At 46.4% G+C, this 17,014-nt stretch overlaps 8 non-coding genes and 1 pseudogene across 8 annotated transcripts; all 9 read left to right on the top strand.

The window, feature by feature from the left end:
• Nucleotides 1-193, top strand: LOC130301198 (U2 spliceosomal RNA). The gene has a single exon (XR_008851881.1). It is a non-coding gene; the product is annotated as a U2 spliceosomal RNA (small nuclear RNA).
• A 2,083-nt stretch (nt 194-2,276) lies between these two features.
• On the top strand, nt 2,277-2,467 carry LOC130301168 (U2 spliceosomal RNA). Its single transcript, XR_008851851.1, has one exon. It is a non-coding gene; the product is annotated as a U2 spliceosomal RNA (small nuclear RNA).
• Nucleotides 2,468-4,534: 2,067 nt separating this feature from the next.
• On the top strand, nt 4,535-4,725 carry LOC130301180 (U2 spliceosomal RNA). The gene has a single exon (XR_008851863.1). It is a non-coding gene; the product is annotated as a U2 spliceosomal RNA (small nuclear RNA).
• A 2,089-nt stretch (nt 4,726-6,814) lies between these two features.
• Nucleotides 6,815-6,974, top strand: LOC130301203 (U2 spliceosomal RNA; annotated as a pseudogene).
• A 693-nt stretch (nt 6,975-7,667) lies between these two features.
• LOC130301199 (U2 spliceosomal RNA) lies at nt 7,668-7,849 on the top strand. The gene has a single exon (XR_008851882.1). It is a non-coding gene; the product is annotated as a U2 spliceosomal RNA (small nuclear RNA).
• Nucleotides 7,850-9,936: 2,087 nt separating this feature from the next.
• Nucleotides 9,937-10,127, top strand: LOC130301195 (U2 spliceosomal RNA). Its single transcript, XR_008851879.1, has one exon. It is a non-coding gene; the product is annotated as a U2 spliceosomal RNA (small nuclear RNA).
• Nucleotides 10,128-12,213: 2,086 nt separating this feature from the next.
• Nucleotides 12,214-12,404, top strand: LOC130301192 (U2 spliceosomal RNA). Its single transcript, XR_008851875.1, has one exon. It is a non-coding gene; the product is annotated as a U2 spliceosomal RNA (small nuclear RNA).
• Nucleotides 12,405-14,492: 2,088 nt separating this feature from the next.
• On the top strand, nt 14,493-14,683 carry LOC130301196 (U2 spliceosomal RNA). The gene has a single exon (XR_008851880.1). It is a non-coding gene; the product is annotated as a U2 spliceosomal RNA (small nuclear RNA).
• A 2,082-nt stretch (nt 14,684-16,765) lies between these two features.
• Nucleotides 16,766-16,956, top strand: LOC130301204 (U2 spliceosomal RNA). Its single transcript, XR_008851883.1, has one exon. It is a non-coding gene; the product is annotated as a U2 spliceosomal RNA (small nuclear RNA).
• The last annotated feature ends 58 nt before the right edge of the window (nt 16,957-17,014 follow it).

Raw genomic sequence — 17,014 nt, forward strand, 5'->3', positions numbered from 1 at the left:
TTTCCTTTTCAATAAAAAAAAAAAAAAAAAAAAAAAAAAATCTGTTCTTATCAGTTTAATATCTGATACGTCCCCTATCTGGGGACCATATATTAAATGGATTTTTGAGAACGGGGGCCGATTTCGAAGCTTGCTTCCGTCGCCCTATGCATTGACCCGATATGGCAGTATCTTCGGGTACAGTGCACCACCCCCTTACAGGGTTAAAAAGAAAGATTCCTACTTTCATTGCTACCTGCTTGCTGGCTAGCCAGCTAGCCAGCCCTGTGGGCCTTGCTGCTGCTGCTGCTGCAGCCAAAAAACAAAAGGTGGTGCTGCTGCTGCTTCTGCTTCTGCTTGTGTCTGGCCGCTGTTGGAGCGTCCAGGCACAGGACTTCTGCTGCTGCTGACTAAATGGCCTCCTTAATTGGATCATTTGAGTAGCCAGCACACCTGTGCAGGTAGGGCATGACATGATAGGCAGCTGCCTTGATAGCGGGTGGGTGCTGAATGTTCCTAATTGACAAAATAAGATTAATGCTTATGAAGAAATATAAAATCTCATCCCTTCCCCAATATCGCGCCACACCCCTACCCCTTAATTCCCTGGTTGAACTTGATGGACATATGTCTTTTTTCGACCGTACTAACTATGTAACTATGTAACATAACATGGGGGGGGGGGGGGGGGGGGTCTCCTGGCTGTTCACACAGGTGTGTCATTGCTGTACATTGACCATGCATTGCTTCTGTGGTATTGCAAAGGCAAAGACAAATGCTTCCAGCCATCCATTGCACTAATGGATTGGTCATCAGCTGGCTGTCTATGTCCCGCATCAATATAGACCAAAGTACAGAGGGTTAGGCTATGCTATTGTGCACCTACCTGATGCATCAGAAGGTGCGAGGCCCTTGCTAAATTCTGTGCACAGACTTTGAGATCTATGCTTTAGACTGTATCTAAACCTGCTCCAACATGGACTGACATTCTGGCCTACTTTCAGCCGATGCGACTTGTCTGTCGCTGAACAGTCGCTTTTTATGTATTCAGCACCTATGTATAATGTTGTAAAAATGCTCTAGAAGCTAAAGTCGCAGAAATGTCACACATATTTGGCCTGCAACTTTCTGTGCGACAAATTCAGACAGGAAAAATCAGTATAAATCCTTAGAAAATTATCCCCCAGTGTCTCCATCTGCTGGCGGTATTGAATAAGCATTGCTGCACTGATGGGGTATGCATTAGACGAAAAAAAAGAAGAAAAAGAAGAATAATACGCCCAGGAGAAAAACGTAAAAAAACGTGAAAAAAAAGTAAGAGGAAGAGAAGGGAAAAAAAGGTGGAAATGGGTTTAAAAGTGATTTCGGCGGAGAAATATATATATATATATATATATATATATATATATATATATATATATATACGCGCACACACACACATATATATAAACGTATTCTCCGTTGAGATATTGCAGCCGCTGCTGTGTCCAGGCCCAGGAGCCTTAGCACTGTGCTGTGATGTCACTCAATACCACTGACATCACTAGGTGTAAACAACATCTCTCCTTTGCTGTGTATGTGACTATGGAGCTGTTTGGTGATGTCGTCTATTATGGCCTTCATAGAAGCAACAGGAGATTGTTGCATCCATCTAGAACCCTCAGAACTACAGTGCTATGATGTCACTCACTTCCACAGGCCTTGCAGAGTGTAAACAACAACAACCCAGCTTTGTTGTGTATGTAACCATAGGGATTTGTGATGTCACCTAGAACCTTCACAGCAGCGACAGCTTTATGAGGAGCATCAGCACTGCTCTGCCTGAGCAGAACCATCACCGCCATAGGTTGTCAAATAACCCGGGTTTAACCCACACAGGTAAGTCCAATGGGGTGCAGGCATGTCCTCTATGCTTACAGCTTCCCGTGGGTGTTGGTTTGATACCGTTTGGGGACAGCCAAGGAGGCATCTGCAGGCAACAAAGGTAGGTGTGTGCTTGTGTGTGTGTTTCCTATGCAGATCCTAAGCCCAGTGTCACATGCAAGTAGGAGGAGTAAGAAGGGTTCCTGGCAAATACGGGTTATGGATTGCATTTAAAAAGGCCCCGTGGGAGTGCAATGGGCCCCTGTCTTGCTGCTTAGCAATAATGGTATGGGTTTAGGTTCTGCTGTGTGTACTGGTGGTTGACTGCCCCCCAGCCCAGAGTGTGCATGGAAAATTGTCTGGCAGCCTCCCTGACAGCAAGCAGTGATAGTGCCCATGAAGGGGACCTTGTTGGGCCCGCCCCTTTCACGGTTATCGCTTCTCGGCCTTTTGGCTAAGATCAAGTGTAGTATCTGTTCTTATCAGTTTAATATCTGATACGTCCCCTATCTGGGGACCATATATTAAATGGATTTTTGAGAACGGGGGCCGATTTCGAAGCTTGCTTCCGTCGCCCTATGCATTGACCCGATATGGCAGTATCTTCGGGTACAGTGCACCACCCTCTTACAGGGTTAAAAAGAAAGATTCCTACTTTCATTGCTACCTGCTTGCTGGCTAGCCAGCTAGCCAGCCCTGTGGGCCTTGCTGCTGCTGCTGCTGCTTCTGCTTCTGCTTGTGTCTGGCCGCTGTTGGAGCGTCCAGGCACAGGACTTCTGCTGCTGCTGACTAAATGGCCTCCTTAATTGGATCATTTGAGTAGCCAGCACACCTGTGCAGGTAGGGCATGACATGATAGGCAGCTGCCTTGATAGCGGGTGGGTGCTGAATGTTCCTAATTGACAAAATAAGATTAATGCTTATGAAGAAATATAAAATCTCATCCCTTCCCCAATATCGCGCCACACCCCTACCCCTTAATTCCCTGGTTGAACTTGATGGACATATGTCTTTTTTCGACCGTACTAACTATGTAACTATGTAACATAACATGGGGGGGGGGGGGGGGGGGGGGGTCTCCTGGCTGTTCACACAGGTGTGTCATTGCTGTACATTGACCATGCATTGCTTCTGTGGTATTGCAAAGGCAAAGACAAATGCTTCCAGCCATCCATTGCACTAATGGATTGGTCATCAGCTGGCTGTCTATGTCCCGCATCAATATAGACCAAAGTACAGAGGGTTAGGCTATGCTATTGTGCACCTACCTGATGCATCAGAAGGTGCGAGGCCCTTGCTAAATTCTGTGCACAGACTTTGAGATCTATGCTTTAGACTGTATCTAAACCTGCTCCAACATGGACTGACATTCTGGCCTACTTTCAGCCGATGCGACTTGTCTGTCGCTGAACAGTCGCTTTTTATGTATTCAGCACCTATGTATAATGTTGTAAAAATGCTCTAGAAGCTAAAGTCGCAGAAATGTCACACATATTTGGCCTGCAACTTTCTGTGCGACAAATTCAGACAGGAAAAATCAGTATAAATCCTTAGAAAATTATCCCCCAGTGTCTCCATCTGCTGGCGGTATTGAATAAGCATTGCTGCACTGATGGGGTATGCATTAGACGAAAAAAAAGAAGAAAAAGAAGAATAATACGCCCAGAAAAGAGGCGAAAAGGAGAAAAACGTAAAAAAACGTGAAAAAAAAGTAAGAGGAAGAGAAGGGAAAAAAAGGTGGAAATGGGTTTAAAAGTGATTTCGGCGGAGAAATATATATATATATATATATATATATATATATATATATATATATATACGCGCACACACACACATATATATAAACGTATTCTCCGTTGAGATATTGCAGCCGCTGCTGTGTCCAGGCCCAGGAGCCTTAGCACTGTGCTGTGATGTCACTCAATACCACTGACATCACTAGGTGTAAACAACATCTCTCCTTTGCTGTGTATGTGACTATGGAGCTGTTTGGTGATGTCGTCTATTATGGCCTTCATAGAAGCAACAGGAGATTGTTGCATCCATCTAGAACCCTCAGAACTACAGTGCTATGATGTCACTCACTTCCACAGGCCTTGCAGAGTGTAAACAACAACAACCCAGCTTTGTTGTGTATGTAACCATAGGGATTTGTGATGTCACCTAGAACCTTCACAGCAGCGACAGCTTTATGAGGAGCATCAGCACTGCTCTGCCTGAGCAGAACCATCACCGCCATAGGTTGTCAAATAACCCGGGTTTAACCCACACAGGTAAGTCCAATGGGGTGCAGGCATGTCCTCTATGCTTACAGCTTCCCGTGGGTGTTGGTTTGATACCGTTTGGGGACAGCCAAGGAGGCATCTGCAGGCAACAAAGGTAGGTGTGTGCTTGTGTGTGTGTTTCCTATGCAGATCCTAAGCCCAGTGTCACATGCAAGTAGGAGGAGTAAGAAGGGTTCCTGGCAAATCCGGGTTATGGATTGCATTTAAAAAGGCCCCGTGGGAGTGCAATGGGCCCCTGTCTTGCTGCTTAGCAATAATGGTATGGGTTTAGGTTCTGCTGTGTGTACTGGTGGTTGACTGCCCCCCAGCCCAGAGTGTGCATGGAAAATTGTCTGGCAGCCTCCCTGACAGCAAGCAGTGATAGTGCCCATGAAGGGGACCTTGTTGGGCCCGCCCCTTTCACGGTTATCGCTTCTCGGCCTTTTGGCTAAGATCAAGTGTAGTATCTGTTCTTATCAGTTTAATATCTGATACGTCCCCTATCTGGGGACCATATATTAAATGGATTTTTGAGAACGGGGGCCGATTTCGAAGCTTGCTTCCGTCGCCCTATGCATTGACCCGATATGGCAGTATCTTCGGGTACAGTGCACCACCCCCTTACAGGGTTAAAAAGAAAGATTCCTACTTTCATTGCTACCTGCTTGCTGGCTAGCCAGCTAGCCAGCCCTGTGGGCCTTGCTGCTGCTGCTGCTGCAGCCAAAAAACAAAAGGTGGTGCTGCTGCTGCTTCTGCTTCTGCTTGTGTCTGGCCGCTGTTGGAGCGTCCAGGCACAGGACTTCTGCTGCTGCTGACTAAATGGCCTCCTTAATTGGATCATTTGAGTAGCCAGCACACCTGTGCAGGTAGGGCATGACATGATAGGCAGCTGCCTTGATAGCGGGTGGGTGCTGAATGTTCCTAATTGACAAAATAAGATTAATGCTTATGAAGAAATATAAAATCTCATCCCTTCCCCAATATCGCGCCACACCCCTACCCCTTAATTCCCTGGTTGAACTTGATGGACATATGTCTTTTTTCGACCGTACTAACTATGTAACTATGTAACATAACATGGGGGGGGGGGGGGGGGGGTCTCCTGGCTGTTCACACAGGTGTGTCATTGCTGTACATTGACCATGCATTGCTTCTGTGGTATTGCAAAGGCAAAGACAAATGCTTCCAGCCATCCATTGCACTAATGGATTGGTCATCAGCTGGCTGTCTATGTCCCGCATCAATATAGACCAAAGTACAGAGGGTTAGGCTATGCTATTGTGCACCTACCTGATGCATCAGAAGGTGCGAGGCCCTTGCTAAATTCTGTGCACAGACTTTGAGATCTATGCTTTAGACTGTATCTAAACCTGCTCCAACATGGACTGACATTCTGGCCTACTTTCAGCCGATGCGACTTGTCTGTCGCTGAACAGTCGCTTTTTATGTATTCAGCACCTATGTATAATGTTGTAAAAATGCTCTAGAAGCTAAAGTCGCAGAAATGTCACACATATTTGGCCTGCAACTTTCTGTGCGACAAATTCAGACAGGAAAAATCAGTATAAATCCTTAGAAAATTATCCCCCAGTGTCTCCATCTGCTGGCGGTATTGAATAAGCATTGCTGCACTGATGGGGTATGCATTAGACGAAAAAAAAGAAGAAAAAGAAGAATAATACGCCCAGAAAAGAGGCGAAAAGGAGAAAAACGTAAAAAAACGTGAAAAAAAAGTAAGAGGAAGAGAAGGGAAAAAAAGGTGGAAATGGGTTTAAAAGTGATTTCGGCGGAGAAATATATATATATATATATATATATATATATATATATATATACGCGCACACACACACATATATATAAACGTATTCTCCGTTGAGATATTGCAGCCGCTGCTGTGTCCAGGCCCAGGAGCCTTAGCACTGTGCTGTGATGTCACTCAATACCACTGACATCACTAGGTGTAAACAACATCTCTCCTTTGCTGTGTATGTGACTATGGAGCTGTTTGGTGATGTCGTCTATTATGGCCTTCATAGAAGCAACAGGAGATTGTTGCATCCATCTAGAACCCTCAGAACTACAGTGCTATGATGTCACTCACTTCCACAGGCCTTGCAGAGTGTAAACAACAACAACCCAGCTTTGTTGTGTATGTAACCATAGGGATTTGTGATGTCACCTAGAACCTTCACAGCAGCGACAGCTTTATGAGGAGCATCAGCACTGCTCTGCCTGAGCAGAACCATCACCGCCATAGGTTGTCAAATAACCCGGGTTTAACCCACACAGGTAAGTCCAATGGGGTGCAGGCATGTCCTCTATGCTTACAGCTTCCCGTGGGTGTTGGTTTGATACCGTTTGGGGACAGCCAAGGAGGCATCTGCAGGCAACAAAGGTAGGTGTGTGCTTGTGTGTGTGTTTCCTATGCAGATCCTAAGCCCAGTGTCACATGCAAGTAGGAGGAGTAAGAAGGGTTCCTGGCAAATCCGGGTTATGGATTGCATTTAAAAAGGCCCCGTGGGAGTGCAATGGGCCCCTGTCTTGCTGCTTAGCAATAATGGTATGGGTTTAGGTTCTGCTGTGTGTACTGGTGGTTGACTGCCCCCCAGCCCAGAGTGTGCATGGAAAATTGTCTGGCAGCCTCCCTGACAGCAAGCAGTGATAGTGCCCATGAAGGGGACCTTGTTGGGCCCGCCCCTTTCACGGTTATCGCTTCTCGGCCTTTTGGCTAAGATCAAGTGTAGTATCTGTTCTTATCAGTTTTCATGCTGGTGGGGATGGGTGCTGCATGGAGGATGCAGGTGTACCAGGGCTTTCCGGGGCTGGTTCTGAGGAATCAGCTCGACGGCTGCCCCGATGTGACCTGTTCCCTCCGGGTCTCGCCATGAGGCTGAGAGGGTCTAGAGCCGAGGTACTTTTGTGCCTCGGGGAGTGGTGACCCCGAGGTGCCGAAACTCACTGGGAGAATAGGCTCACTGAGTTGAAGCACGGGCACCATAATCTCTTCACCTTGTGGCACTCACCTCTTGATTCCCGGCCTTCTGGCTAGGATCAGAGAAATTTTTATAGATCCGGCCGGATGTCCGGGCAGTATATCTGCACACATTCACTTATTTATTTATTTTTTGTCTCACTGTGTCACTTTTTGCGTGTTGTGTGTTCACAGGATTTGTCAGGATGCGGTAGCCCTTCTGGGTGTCCCTCCTGGCGGTCTAGGGGAGGTGTGTGTGGCCATTAGGTTCCGCACCTCCCTGCAAACACCCCGGGTACTCCTGCTTCGCAGGGTACCTACCGTAATCGGCTCTGCGGGCAGATACCTTGGCTAACGCCAAGGGGGATGCCGGGAGCATTTGTGGTCTCCTAGTAGCTTCGGCGAAAAGGGACATCGAACCTGGAACCTCGCAGGTACCTTTTGGTCTGGAGGCGAAGGGTAAGGTTTGTTGGGGGGCCTCTCTCCTATCGGAGAAGGGCTTGCGATAGACCGCATCCTTTGTGCACGTTTTTTTTAGTGTAACACGTTTGCACTTTTTCTTGCACTTTGGGTGAATCGAAAGCACGTTCCTCGGCTTTAGATAAAAAAAAAAAAAAAATCTGTTCTTATCAGTTTAATATCTGATACGTCCCCTATCTGGGGACCATATATTAAATGGATTTTTGAGAACGGGGGCCGATTTCGAAGCTTGCTTCCGTCGCCCTATGCATTGACCCGATATGGCAGTATCTTCGGGTACAGTGCACCACCCCCTTACAGGGTTAAAAAGAAAGATTCCTACTTTCATTGCTACCTGCTTGCTGGCTAGCCAGCTAGCCAGCCCTGTGGGCCTTGCTGCTGCTGCTGCTGCAGCCAAAAAACAAAAGGTGGTGCTGCTGCTGCTGCTTCTGCTTCTGCTTGTGTCTGGCCGCTTTTGGAGCGTCCAGGCACAGGACTTCTGCTGCTGCTGACTAAATGGCCTCCTTAATTGGATCATTTGAGTAGCCAGCACACCTGTGCAGGTAGGGCATGACATGATAGGCAGCTGCCTTGATAGCGGGTGGGTGCTGAATGTTCCTAATTGACAAAATAAGATTAATGCTTATGAAGAAATATAAAATCTCATCCCTTCCCCAATATCGCGCCACACCCCTACCCCTTAATTCCCTGGTTGAACTTGATGGACATATGTCTTTTTTCGACCGTACTAACTATGTAACTATGTAACATAACATGGGGGGGGGGGGGGGGGTCTCCTGGCTGTTCACACAGGTGTGTCATTGCTGTACATTGACCATGCATTGCTTCTGTGGTATTGCAAAGGCAAAGACAAATGCTTCCAGCCATCCATTGCACTAATGGATTGGTCATCAGCTGGCTGTCTATGTCCCGCATCAATATAGACCAAAGTACAGAGGGTTAGGCTATGCTATTGTGCACCTACCTGATGCATCAGAAGGTGCGAGGCCCTTGCTAAATTCTGTGCACAGACTTTGAGATCTATGCTTTAGACTGTATCTAAACCTGCTCCAACATGGACTGACATTCTGGCCTACTTTCAGCCGATGCGACTTGTCTGTCGCTGAACAGTCGCTTTTTATGTATTCAGCACCTATGTATAATGTTGTAAAAATGCTCTAGAAGCTAAAGTCGCAGAAATGTCACACATATTTGGCCTGCAACTTTCTGTGCGACAAATTCAGACAGGAAAAATCAGTATAAATCCTTAGAAAATTATCCCCCAGTGTCTCCATCTGCTGGCGGTATTGAATAAGCATTGCTGCACTGATGGGGTATGCATTAGACGAAAAAAAAGAAGAAAAAGAAGAATAATACGCCCAGAAAAGAGGCGAAAAGGAGAAAAACGTAAAAAAAACGTGAAAAAAAAGTAAGAGGAAGAGAAGGGAAAAAAAGGTGGAAATGGGTTTAAAAGTGATTTCGGCGGAGAAATATATATATATATATATATATATATATATATATATACGCGCACACACACACATATATATAAACGTATTCTCCGTTGAGATATTGCAGCCGCTGCTGTGTCCAGGCCCAGGAGCCTTAGCACTGTGCTGTGATGTCACTCAATACCACTGACATCACTAGGTGTAAACAACATCTCTCCTTTGCTGTGTATGTGACTATGGAGCTGTTTGGTGATGTCGTCTATTATGGCCTTCATAGAAGCAACAGGAGATTGTTGCATCCATCTAGAACCCTCAGAACTACAGTGCTATGATGTCACTCACTTCCACAGGCCTTGCAGAGTGTAAACAACAACAACCCAGCTTTGTTGTGTATGTAACCATAGGGATTTGTGATGTCACCTAGAACCTTCACAGCAGCGACAGCTTTATGAGGAGCATCAGCACTGCTCTGCCTGAGCAGAACCATCACCGCCATAGGTTGTCAAATAACCCGGGTTTAACCCACACAGGTAAGTCCAATGGGGTGCAGGCATGTCCTCTATGCTTACAGCTTCCCGTGGGTGTTGGTTTGATACCGTTTGGGGACAGCCAAGGAGGCATCTGCAGGCAACAAAGGTAGGTGTGTGCTTGTGTGTGTGTTTCCTATGCAGATCCTAAGCCCAGTGTCACATGCAAGTAGGAGGAGTAAGAAGGGTTCCTGGCAAATCCGGGTTATGGATTGCATTTAAAAAGGCCCCGTGGGAGTGCAATGGGCCCCTGTCTTGCTGCTTAGCAATAATGGTATGGGTTTAGGTTCTGCTGTGTGTACTGGTGGTTGACTGCCCCCCAGCCCAGAGTGTGCATGGAAAATTGTCTGGCAGCCTCCCTGACAGCAAGCAGTGATAGTGCCCATGAAGGGGACCTTGTTGGGCCCGCCCCTTTCACGGTTATCGCTTCTCGGCCTTTTGGCTAAGATCAAGTGTAGTATCTGTTCTTATCAGTTTAATATCTGATACGTCCCCTGTCTGGGGACCATATATTAAATGGATTTTTGAGAACGGGGGCCGATTTCGAAGCTTGCTTCCGTCGCCCTATGCATTGACCCGATATGGCAGTATCTTCGGGTACAGTGCACCACCCCCTTACAGGGTTAAAAAGAAAGATTCCTACTTTCATTGCTACCTGCTTGCTGGCTAGCCAGCTAGCCAGCCCTGTGGGCCTTGCTGCTGCTGCTGCTGCTGCAGCCAAAAAACAAAAGGTGGTGCTGCTGCTGCTTCTGCTTCTGCTTGTGTCTGGCTGCTGTTGGAGCGTCCAGGCACAGGACTTCTGCTGCTGCTGACTAAATGGCCTCCTTAATTGGATCATTTGAGTAGCCAGCACACCTGTGCAGGTAGGGCATGACATGATAGGCAGCTGCCTTGATAGCGGGTGGGTGCTGAATGTTCCTAATTGACAAAATAAGATTAATGCTTATGAAGAAATATAAAATCTCATCCCTTCCCCAATATCGCGCCACACCCCTACCCCTTAATTCCCTGGTTGAACTTGATGGACATATGTCTTTTTTCGACCGTACTAACTATGTAACTATGTAACATAACATGGGGGGGGGGGGGGTCTCCTGGCTGTTCACACAGGTGTGTCATTGCTGTACATTGACCATGCATTGCTTCTGTGGTATTGCAAAGGCAAAGACAAATGCTTCCAGCCATCCATTGCACTAATGGATTGGTCATCAGCTGGCTGTCTATGTCCCGCATCAATATAGACCAAAGTACAGAGGGTTAGGCTATGCTATTGTGCACCTACCTGATGCATCAGAAGGTGCGAGGCCCTTGCTAAATTCTGTGCACAGACTTTGAGATCTATGCTTTAGACTGTATCTAAACCTGCTCCAACATGGACTGACATTCTGGCCTACTTTCAGCCGATGCGACTTGTCTGTCGCTGAACAGTCGCTTTTTATGTATTCAGCACCTATGTATAATGTTGTAAAAATGCTCTAGAAGCTAAAGTCGCAGAAATGTCACACATATTTGGCCTGCAACTTTCTGTGCGACAAATTCAGACAGGAAAAATCAGTATAAATCCTTAGAAAATTATCCCCCAGTGTCTCCATCTGCTGGCGGTATTGAATAAGCATTGCTGCACTGATGGGGTATGCATTAGACGAAAAAAAAGAAGAAAAAGAAGAATAATACGCCCAGAAAAGAGGCGAAAAGGAGAAAAACGTAAAAAAACGTGAAAAAAAAGTAAGAGGAAGAGAAGGGAAAAAAAAGGTGGAAATGGGTTTAAAAGTGATTTCGGCGGAGAAATATATATATATATATATATATATATATATATATATATACACGCACACACACACATATATATAAACGTATTCTCCGTTGAGATATTGCAGCCGCTGCTGTGTCCAGGCCCAGGAGCCTTAGCACTGTGCTGTGATGTCACTCAATACCACTGACATCACTAGGTGTAAACAACATCTCTCCTTTGCTGTGTATGTGACTATGGAGCTGTTTGGTGATGTCGTCTATTATGGCCTTCATAGAAGCAACAGGAGATTGTTGCATCCATCTAGAACCCTCAGAACTACAGTGCTATGATGTCACTCACTTCCACAGGCCTTGCAGAGTGTAAACAACAACAACCCAGCTTTGTTGTGTATGTAACCATAGGGATTTGTGATGTCACCTAGAACCTTCACAGCAGCGACAGCTTTATGAGGAGCATCAGCACTGCTCTGCCTGAGCAGAACCATCACCGCCATAGGTTGTCAAATAACCCGGGTTTAACCCACACAGGTAAGTCCAATGGGGTGCAGGCATGTCCTCTATGCTTACAGCTTCCCGTGGGTGTTGGTTTGATACCGTTTGGGGACAGCCAAGGAGGCATCTGCAGGCAACAAAGGTAGGTGTGTGCTTGTGTGTGTGTTTCCTATGCAGATCCTAAGCCCAGTGTCACATGCAAGTAGGAGGAGTAAGAAGGGTTCCTGGCAAATCCGGGTTATGGATTGCATTTAAAAAGGCCCCGTGGGAGTGCAATGGGCCCCTGTCTTGCTGCTTAGCAATAATGGTATGGGTTTAGGTTCTGCTGTGTGTACTGGTGGTTGACTGCCCCCCAGCCCAGAGTGTGCATGGAAAATTGTCTGGCAGCCTCCCTGACAGCAAGCAGTGATAGTGCCCATGAAGGGGACCTTGTTGGGCCCGCCCCTTTCACGGTTATCGCTTCTCGGCCTTTTGGCTAAGATCAAGTGTAGTATCTGTTCTTATCAGTTTAATATCTGATACGTCCCCTATCTGGGGACCATATATTAAATGGATTTTTGAGAACGGGGGCCGATTTCGAAGCTTGCTTCCGTCGCCCTATGCATTGACCCGATATGGCAGTATCTTCGGGTACAGTGCACCACCCCCTTACAGGGTTAAAAAGAAAGATTCCTACTTTCATTGCTACCTGCTTGCTGGCTAGCCAGCTAGCCAGCCCTGTGGGCCTTGCTGCTGCTGCTGCTGCAGCCAAAAAACAAAAGGTGGTGCTGCTGCTGCTTCTGCTTCTGCTTGTGTCTGGCCGCTGTTGGAGCGTCCAGGCACAGGACTTCTGCTGCTGCTGACTAAATGGCCTCCTTAATTGGATCATTTGAGTAGCCAGCACACCTGTGCAGGTAGGGCATGACATGATAGGCAGCTGCCTTGATAGCGGGTGGGTGCTGAATGTTCCTAATTGACAAAATAAGATTAATGCTTATGAAGAAATATAAAATCTCATCCCTTCCCCAATATCGCGCCACACCCCTACCCCTTAATTCCCTGGTTGAACTTGATGGACATATGTCTTTTTTCGACCGTACTAACTATGTAACTATGTAACATAACATGGGGGGGGGGTCTCCTGGCTGTTCACACAGGTGTGTCATTGCTGTACATTGACCATGCATTGCTTCTGTGGTATTGCAAAGGCAAAGACAAATGCTTCCAGCCATCCATTGCACTAATGGATTGGTCATCAGCTGGCTGTCTATGTCCCGCATCAATATAGACCAAAGTACAGAGGGTTAGGCTATGCTATTGTGCACCTACCTGATGCATCAGAAGGTGCGAGGCCCTTGCTAAATTCTGTGCACAGACTTTGAGATCTATGCTTTAGACTGTATCTAAACCTGCTCCAACATGGACTGACATTCTGGCCTACTTTCAGCCGATGCGACTTGTCTGTCGCTGAACAGTCGCTTTTTATGTATTCAGCACCTATGTATAATGTTGTAAAAATGCTCTAGAAGCTAAAGTCGCAGAAATGTCACACATATTTGGCCTGCAACTTTCTGTGCGACAAATTCAGACAGGAAAAATCAGTATAAATCCTTAGAAAATTATCCCCCAGTGTCTCCATCTGCTGGCGGTATTGAATAAGCATTGCTGCACTGATGGGGTATGCATTAGACGAAAAAAAAGAAGAAAAAGAAGAATAATACGCCCAGAAAAGAGGCGAAAAGGAGAAAAACGTAAAAAAACGTGAAAAAAAAGTAAGAGGAAGAGAAGGGAAAAAAAGGTGGAAATGGGTTTAAAAGTGATTTCGGCGGAGAAATATATATATATATATATATATATATATATATATATATATATATATATACGCGCACACACACACATATATATAAACGTATTCTCCGTTGAGATATTGCAGCCGCTGCTGTGTCCAGGCCCAGGAGCCTTAGCACTGTGCTGTGATGTCACTCAATACCACTGACATCACTAGGTGTAAACAACATCTCTCCTTTGCTGTGTATGTGACTATGGAGCTGTTTGGTGATGTCGTCTATTATGGCCTTCATAGAAGCAACAGGAGATTGTTGCATCCATCTAGAACCCTCAGAACTACAGTGCTATGATGTCACTCACTTCCACAGGCCTTGCAGAGTGTAAACAACAACAACCCAGCTTTGTTGTGTATGTAACCATAGGGATTTGTGATGTCACCTAGAACCTTCACAGCAGCGACAGCTTTATGAGGAGCATCAGCACTGCTCTGCCTGAGCAGAACCATCACCGCCATAGGTTGTCAAATAACCCGGGTTTAACCCACACAGGTAAGTCCAATGGGGTGCAGGCATGTCCTCTATGCTTACAGCTTCCCGTGGGTGTTGGTTTGATACCGTTTGGGGACAGCCAAGGAGGCATCTGCAGGCAACAAAGGTAGGTGTGTGCTTGTGTGTGTGTTTCCTATGCAGATCCTAAGCCCAGTGTCACATGCAAGTAGGAGGAGTAAGAAGGGTTCCTGGCAAATCCGGGTTATGGATTGCATTTAAAAAGGCCCCGTGGGAGTGCAATGGGCCCCTGTCTTGCTGCTTAGCAATAATGGTATGGGTTTAGGTTCTGCTGTGTGTACTGGTGGTTGACTGCCCCCCAGCCCAGAGTGTGCATGGAAAATTGTCTGGCAGCCTCCCTGACAGCAAGCAGTGATAGTGCCCATGAAGGGGACCTTGTTGGGCCCGCCCCTTTCACGGTTATCGCTTCTCGGCCTTTTGGCTAAGATCAAGTGTAGTATCTGTTCTTATCAGTTTAATATCTGATACGTCCCCTATCTGGAGACCATATATTAAATGGATTTTTGAGAACGGGGGCCGATTTCGAAGCTTGCTTCCGTCGCCCTATGCATTGACCCGATATGGCAGTATCTTCGGGTACAGTGCACCACCCCCTTACAGGGTTAAAAAGAAAGATTCCTACTTTCATTGCTACCTGCTTGCTGGCTAGCCAGCTAGCCAGCCCTGTGGGCCTTGCTGCTGCTGCTGCTGCAGCCAAAAAACAAAAGGTGGTGCTGCTGCTGCTTCTGCTTCTGCTTGTGTCTGGCCGCTGTTGGAGCGTCCAGGCACAGGACTTCTGCTGCTGCTGACTAAATGGCCTCCTTAATTGGATCATTTGAGTAGCCAGCACACCTGTGCAGGTAGGGCATGACATGATAGGCAGCTGCCTTGATAGCGGGTGGGTGCTGAATGTTCCTAATTGACAAAATAAGATTAATGCTTATGAAGAAATATAAAATCTCATCCCTTCCCCAATATCGCGCCACACCCCTACCCCTTAATTCCCTGGTTGAACTTGATGGACATATGTCTTTTTTCGACCGTACTAACTATGTAACTATGTAACATAACATGGGGGGGGGGTCTCCTGGCTGTTCACACAGGTGTGTCATTGCTGTACATTGACCATGCATTGCTTCTGTGGTATTGCAAAGGCAAAGACAAATGCTTCCAGCCATCCATTGCACTAATGGATTGGTCATCAGCTGGCTGTCTATGTCCCGCATCAATATAGACCAAAGTACAGAGGGTTAGGCTATGCTATTGTGCACCTACCTGATGCATCAGAAGGTGCGAGGCCCTTGCTAAATTCTGTGCACAGACTTTGAGATCTATGCTTTAGACTGTATCTAAACCTGCTCCAACATGGACTGACATTCTGGCCTACTTTCAGCCGATGCGACTTGTCTGTCGCTGAACAGTCGCTTTTTATGTATTCAGCACCTATGTATAATGTTGTAAAAATGCTCTAGAAGCTAAAGTCGCAGAAATGTCACACATATTTGGCCTGCAACTTTCTGTGCGACAAATTCAGACAGGAAAAATCAGTATAAATCCTTAGAAAATTATCCCCCAGTGTCTCCATCTGCTGGCGGTATTGAATAAGCATTGCTGCACTGATGGGGTATGCATTAGACGAAAAAAAAGAAGAAAAAGAAGAATAATACGCCCAGAAAAGAGGCGAAAAGGAGAAAACCGTAAAAAAACGTGAAAAAAAAGTAAGAGGAAGAGAAGGGAAAAAAAGGTGGAAATGGGTTTAAAAGTGATTTCGGCGGAGAAATATATATATATATATATATATATATATATATATATATATATACGCGCACACACACACATATATATAAACGTATTCTCCGTTGAGATATTGCAGCCGCTGCTGTGTCCAGGCCCAGGAGCCTTAGCACTGTGCTGTGATGTCACTCAATACCACTGACATCACTAGGTGTAAACAACATCTCTCCTTTGCTGTGTATGTGACTATGGAGCTGTTTGGTGATGTCGTCTATTATGGCCTTCATAGAAGCAACAGGAGATTGTTGCATCCATCTAGAACCCTCAGAACTACAGTGCTATGATGTCACTCACTTCCACAGGCCTTGCAGAGTGTAAACAACAACAACCCAGCTTTGTTGTGTATGTAACCATAGGGATTTGTGATGTCACCTAGAACCTTCACAGCAGCGACAGCTTTATGAGGAGCATCAGCACTGCTCTGCCTGAGCAGAACCATCACCGCCATAGGTTGTCAAATAACCCGGGTTTAACCCACACAGGTAAGTCCAATGGGGTGCAGGCATGTCCTCTATGCTTACAGCTTCCCGTGGGTGTTGGTTTGATACCGTTTGGGGACAGCCAAGGAGGCATCTGCAGGCAACAAAGGTAGGTGTGTGCTTGTGTGTGTGTTTCCTATGCAGATCCTAAGCCCAGTGTCACATGCAAGTAGGAGGAGTAAGAAGGGTTCCTGGCAAATCCGGGTTATGGATTGCATTTAAAAAGGCCCCGTGGGAGTGCAATGGGCCCCTGTCTTGCTGCTTAGCAATAATGGTATGGGTTTAGGTTCTGCTGTGTGTACTGGTGGTTGACTGCCCCCCAGCCCAGAGTGTGCATGGAAAATTGTCTGGCAGCCTCCCTGACAGCAAGCAGTGATAGTGCCCATGAAGGGGACCTTGTTGGGCCCGCCCCTTTCACGGTTATCGCTTCTCGGCCTTTTGGCTAAGATCAAGTGTAGTATCTGTTCTTATCAGTTTAATATCTGATACGTCCCCTATCTGGGGACCATATATTAAATGGATTTTTGAGAACGGGGGCCGATTTCGAAGCTTGCTTCCGTCGCCCTATGCATTGACCCGATATGGCAGTATCTTCGGGTACAGTGCACCACCCCCTTACAGGGTTAAAAAGAAAGATTCCTACTTTCATTGCTACCTGCTTGCTGGCTAGC

The sequence above is a fragment of the Hyla sarda genome, unplaced genomic scaffold, assembly GCF_029499605.1.
Source record: "Hyla sarda isolate aHylSar1 unplaced genomic scaffold, aHylSar1.hap1 scaffold_1113, whole genome shotgun sequence".
Classification (NCBI taxonomy): domain Eukaryota; kingdom Metazoa; phylum Chordata; class Amphibia; order Anura; family Hylidae; genus Hyla; species Hyla sarda.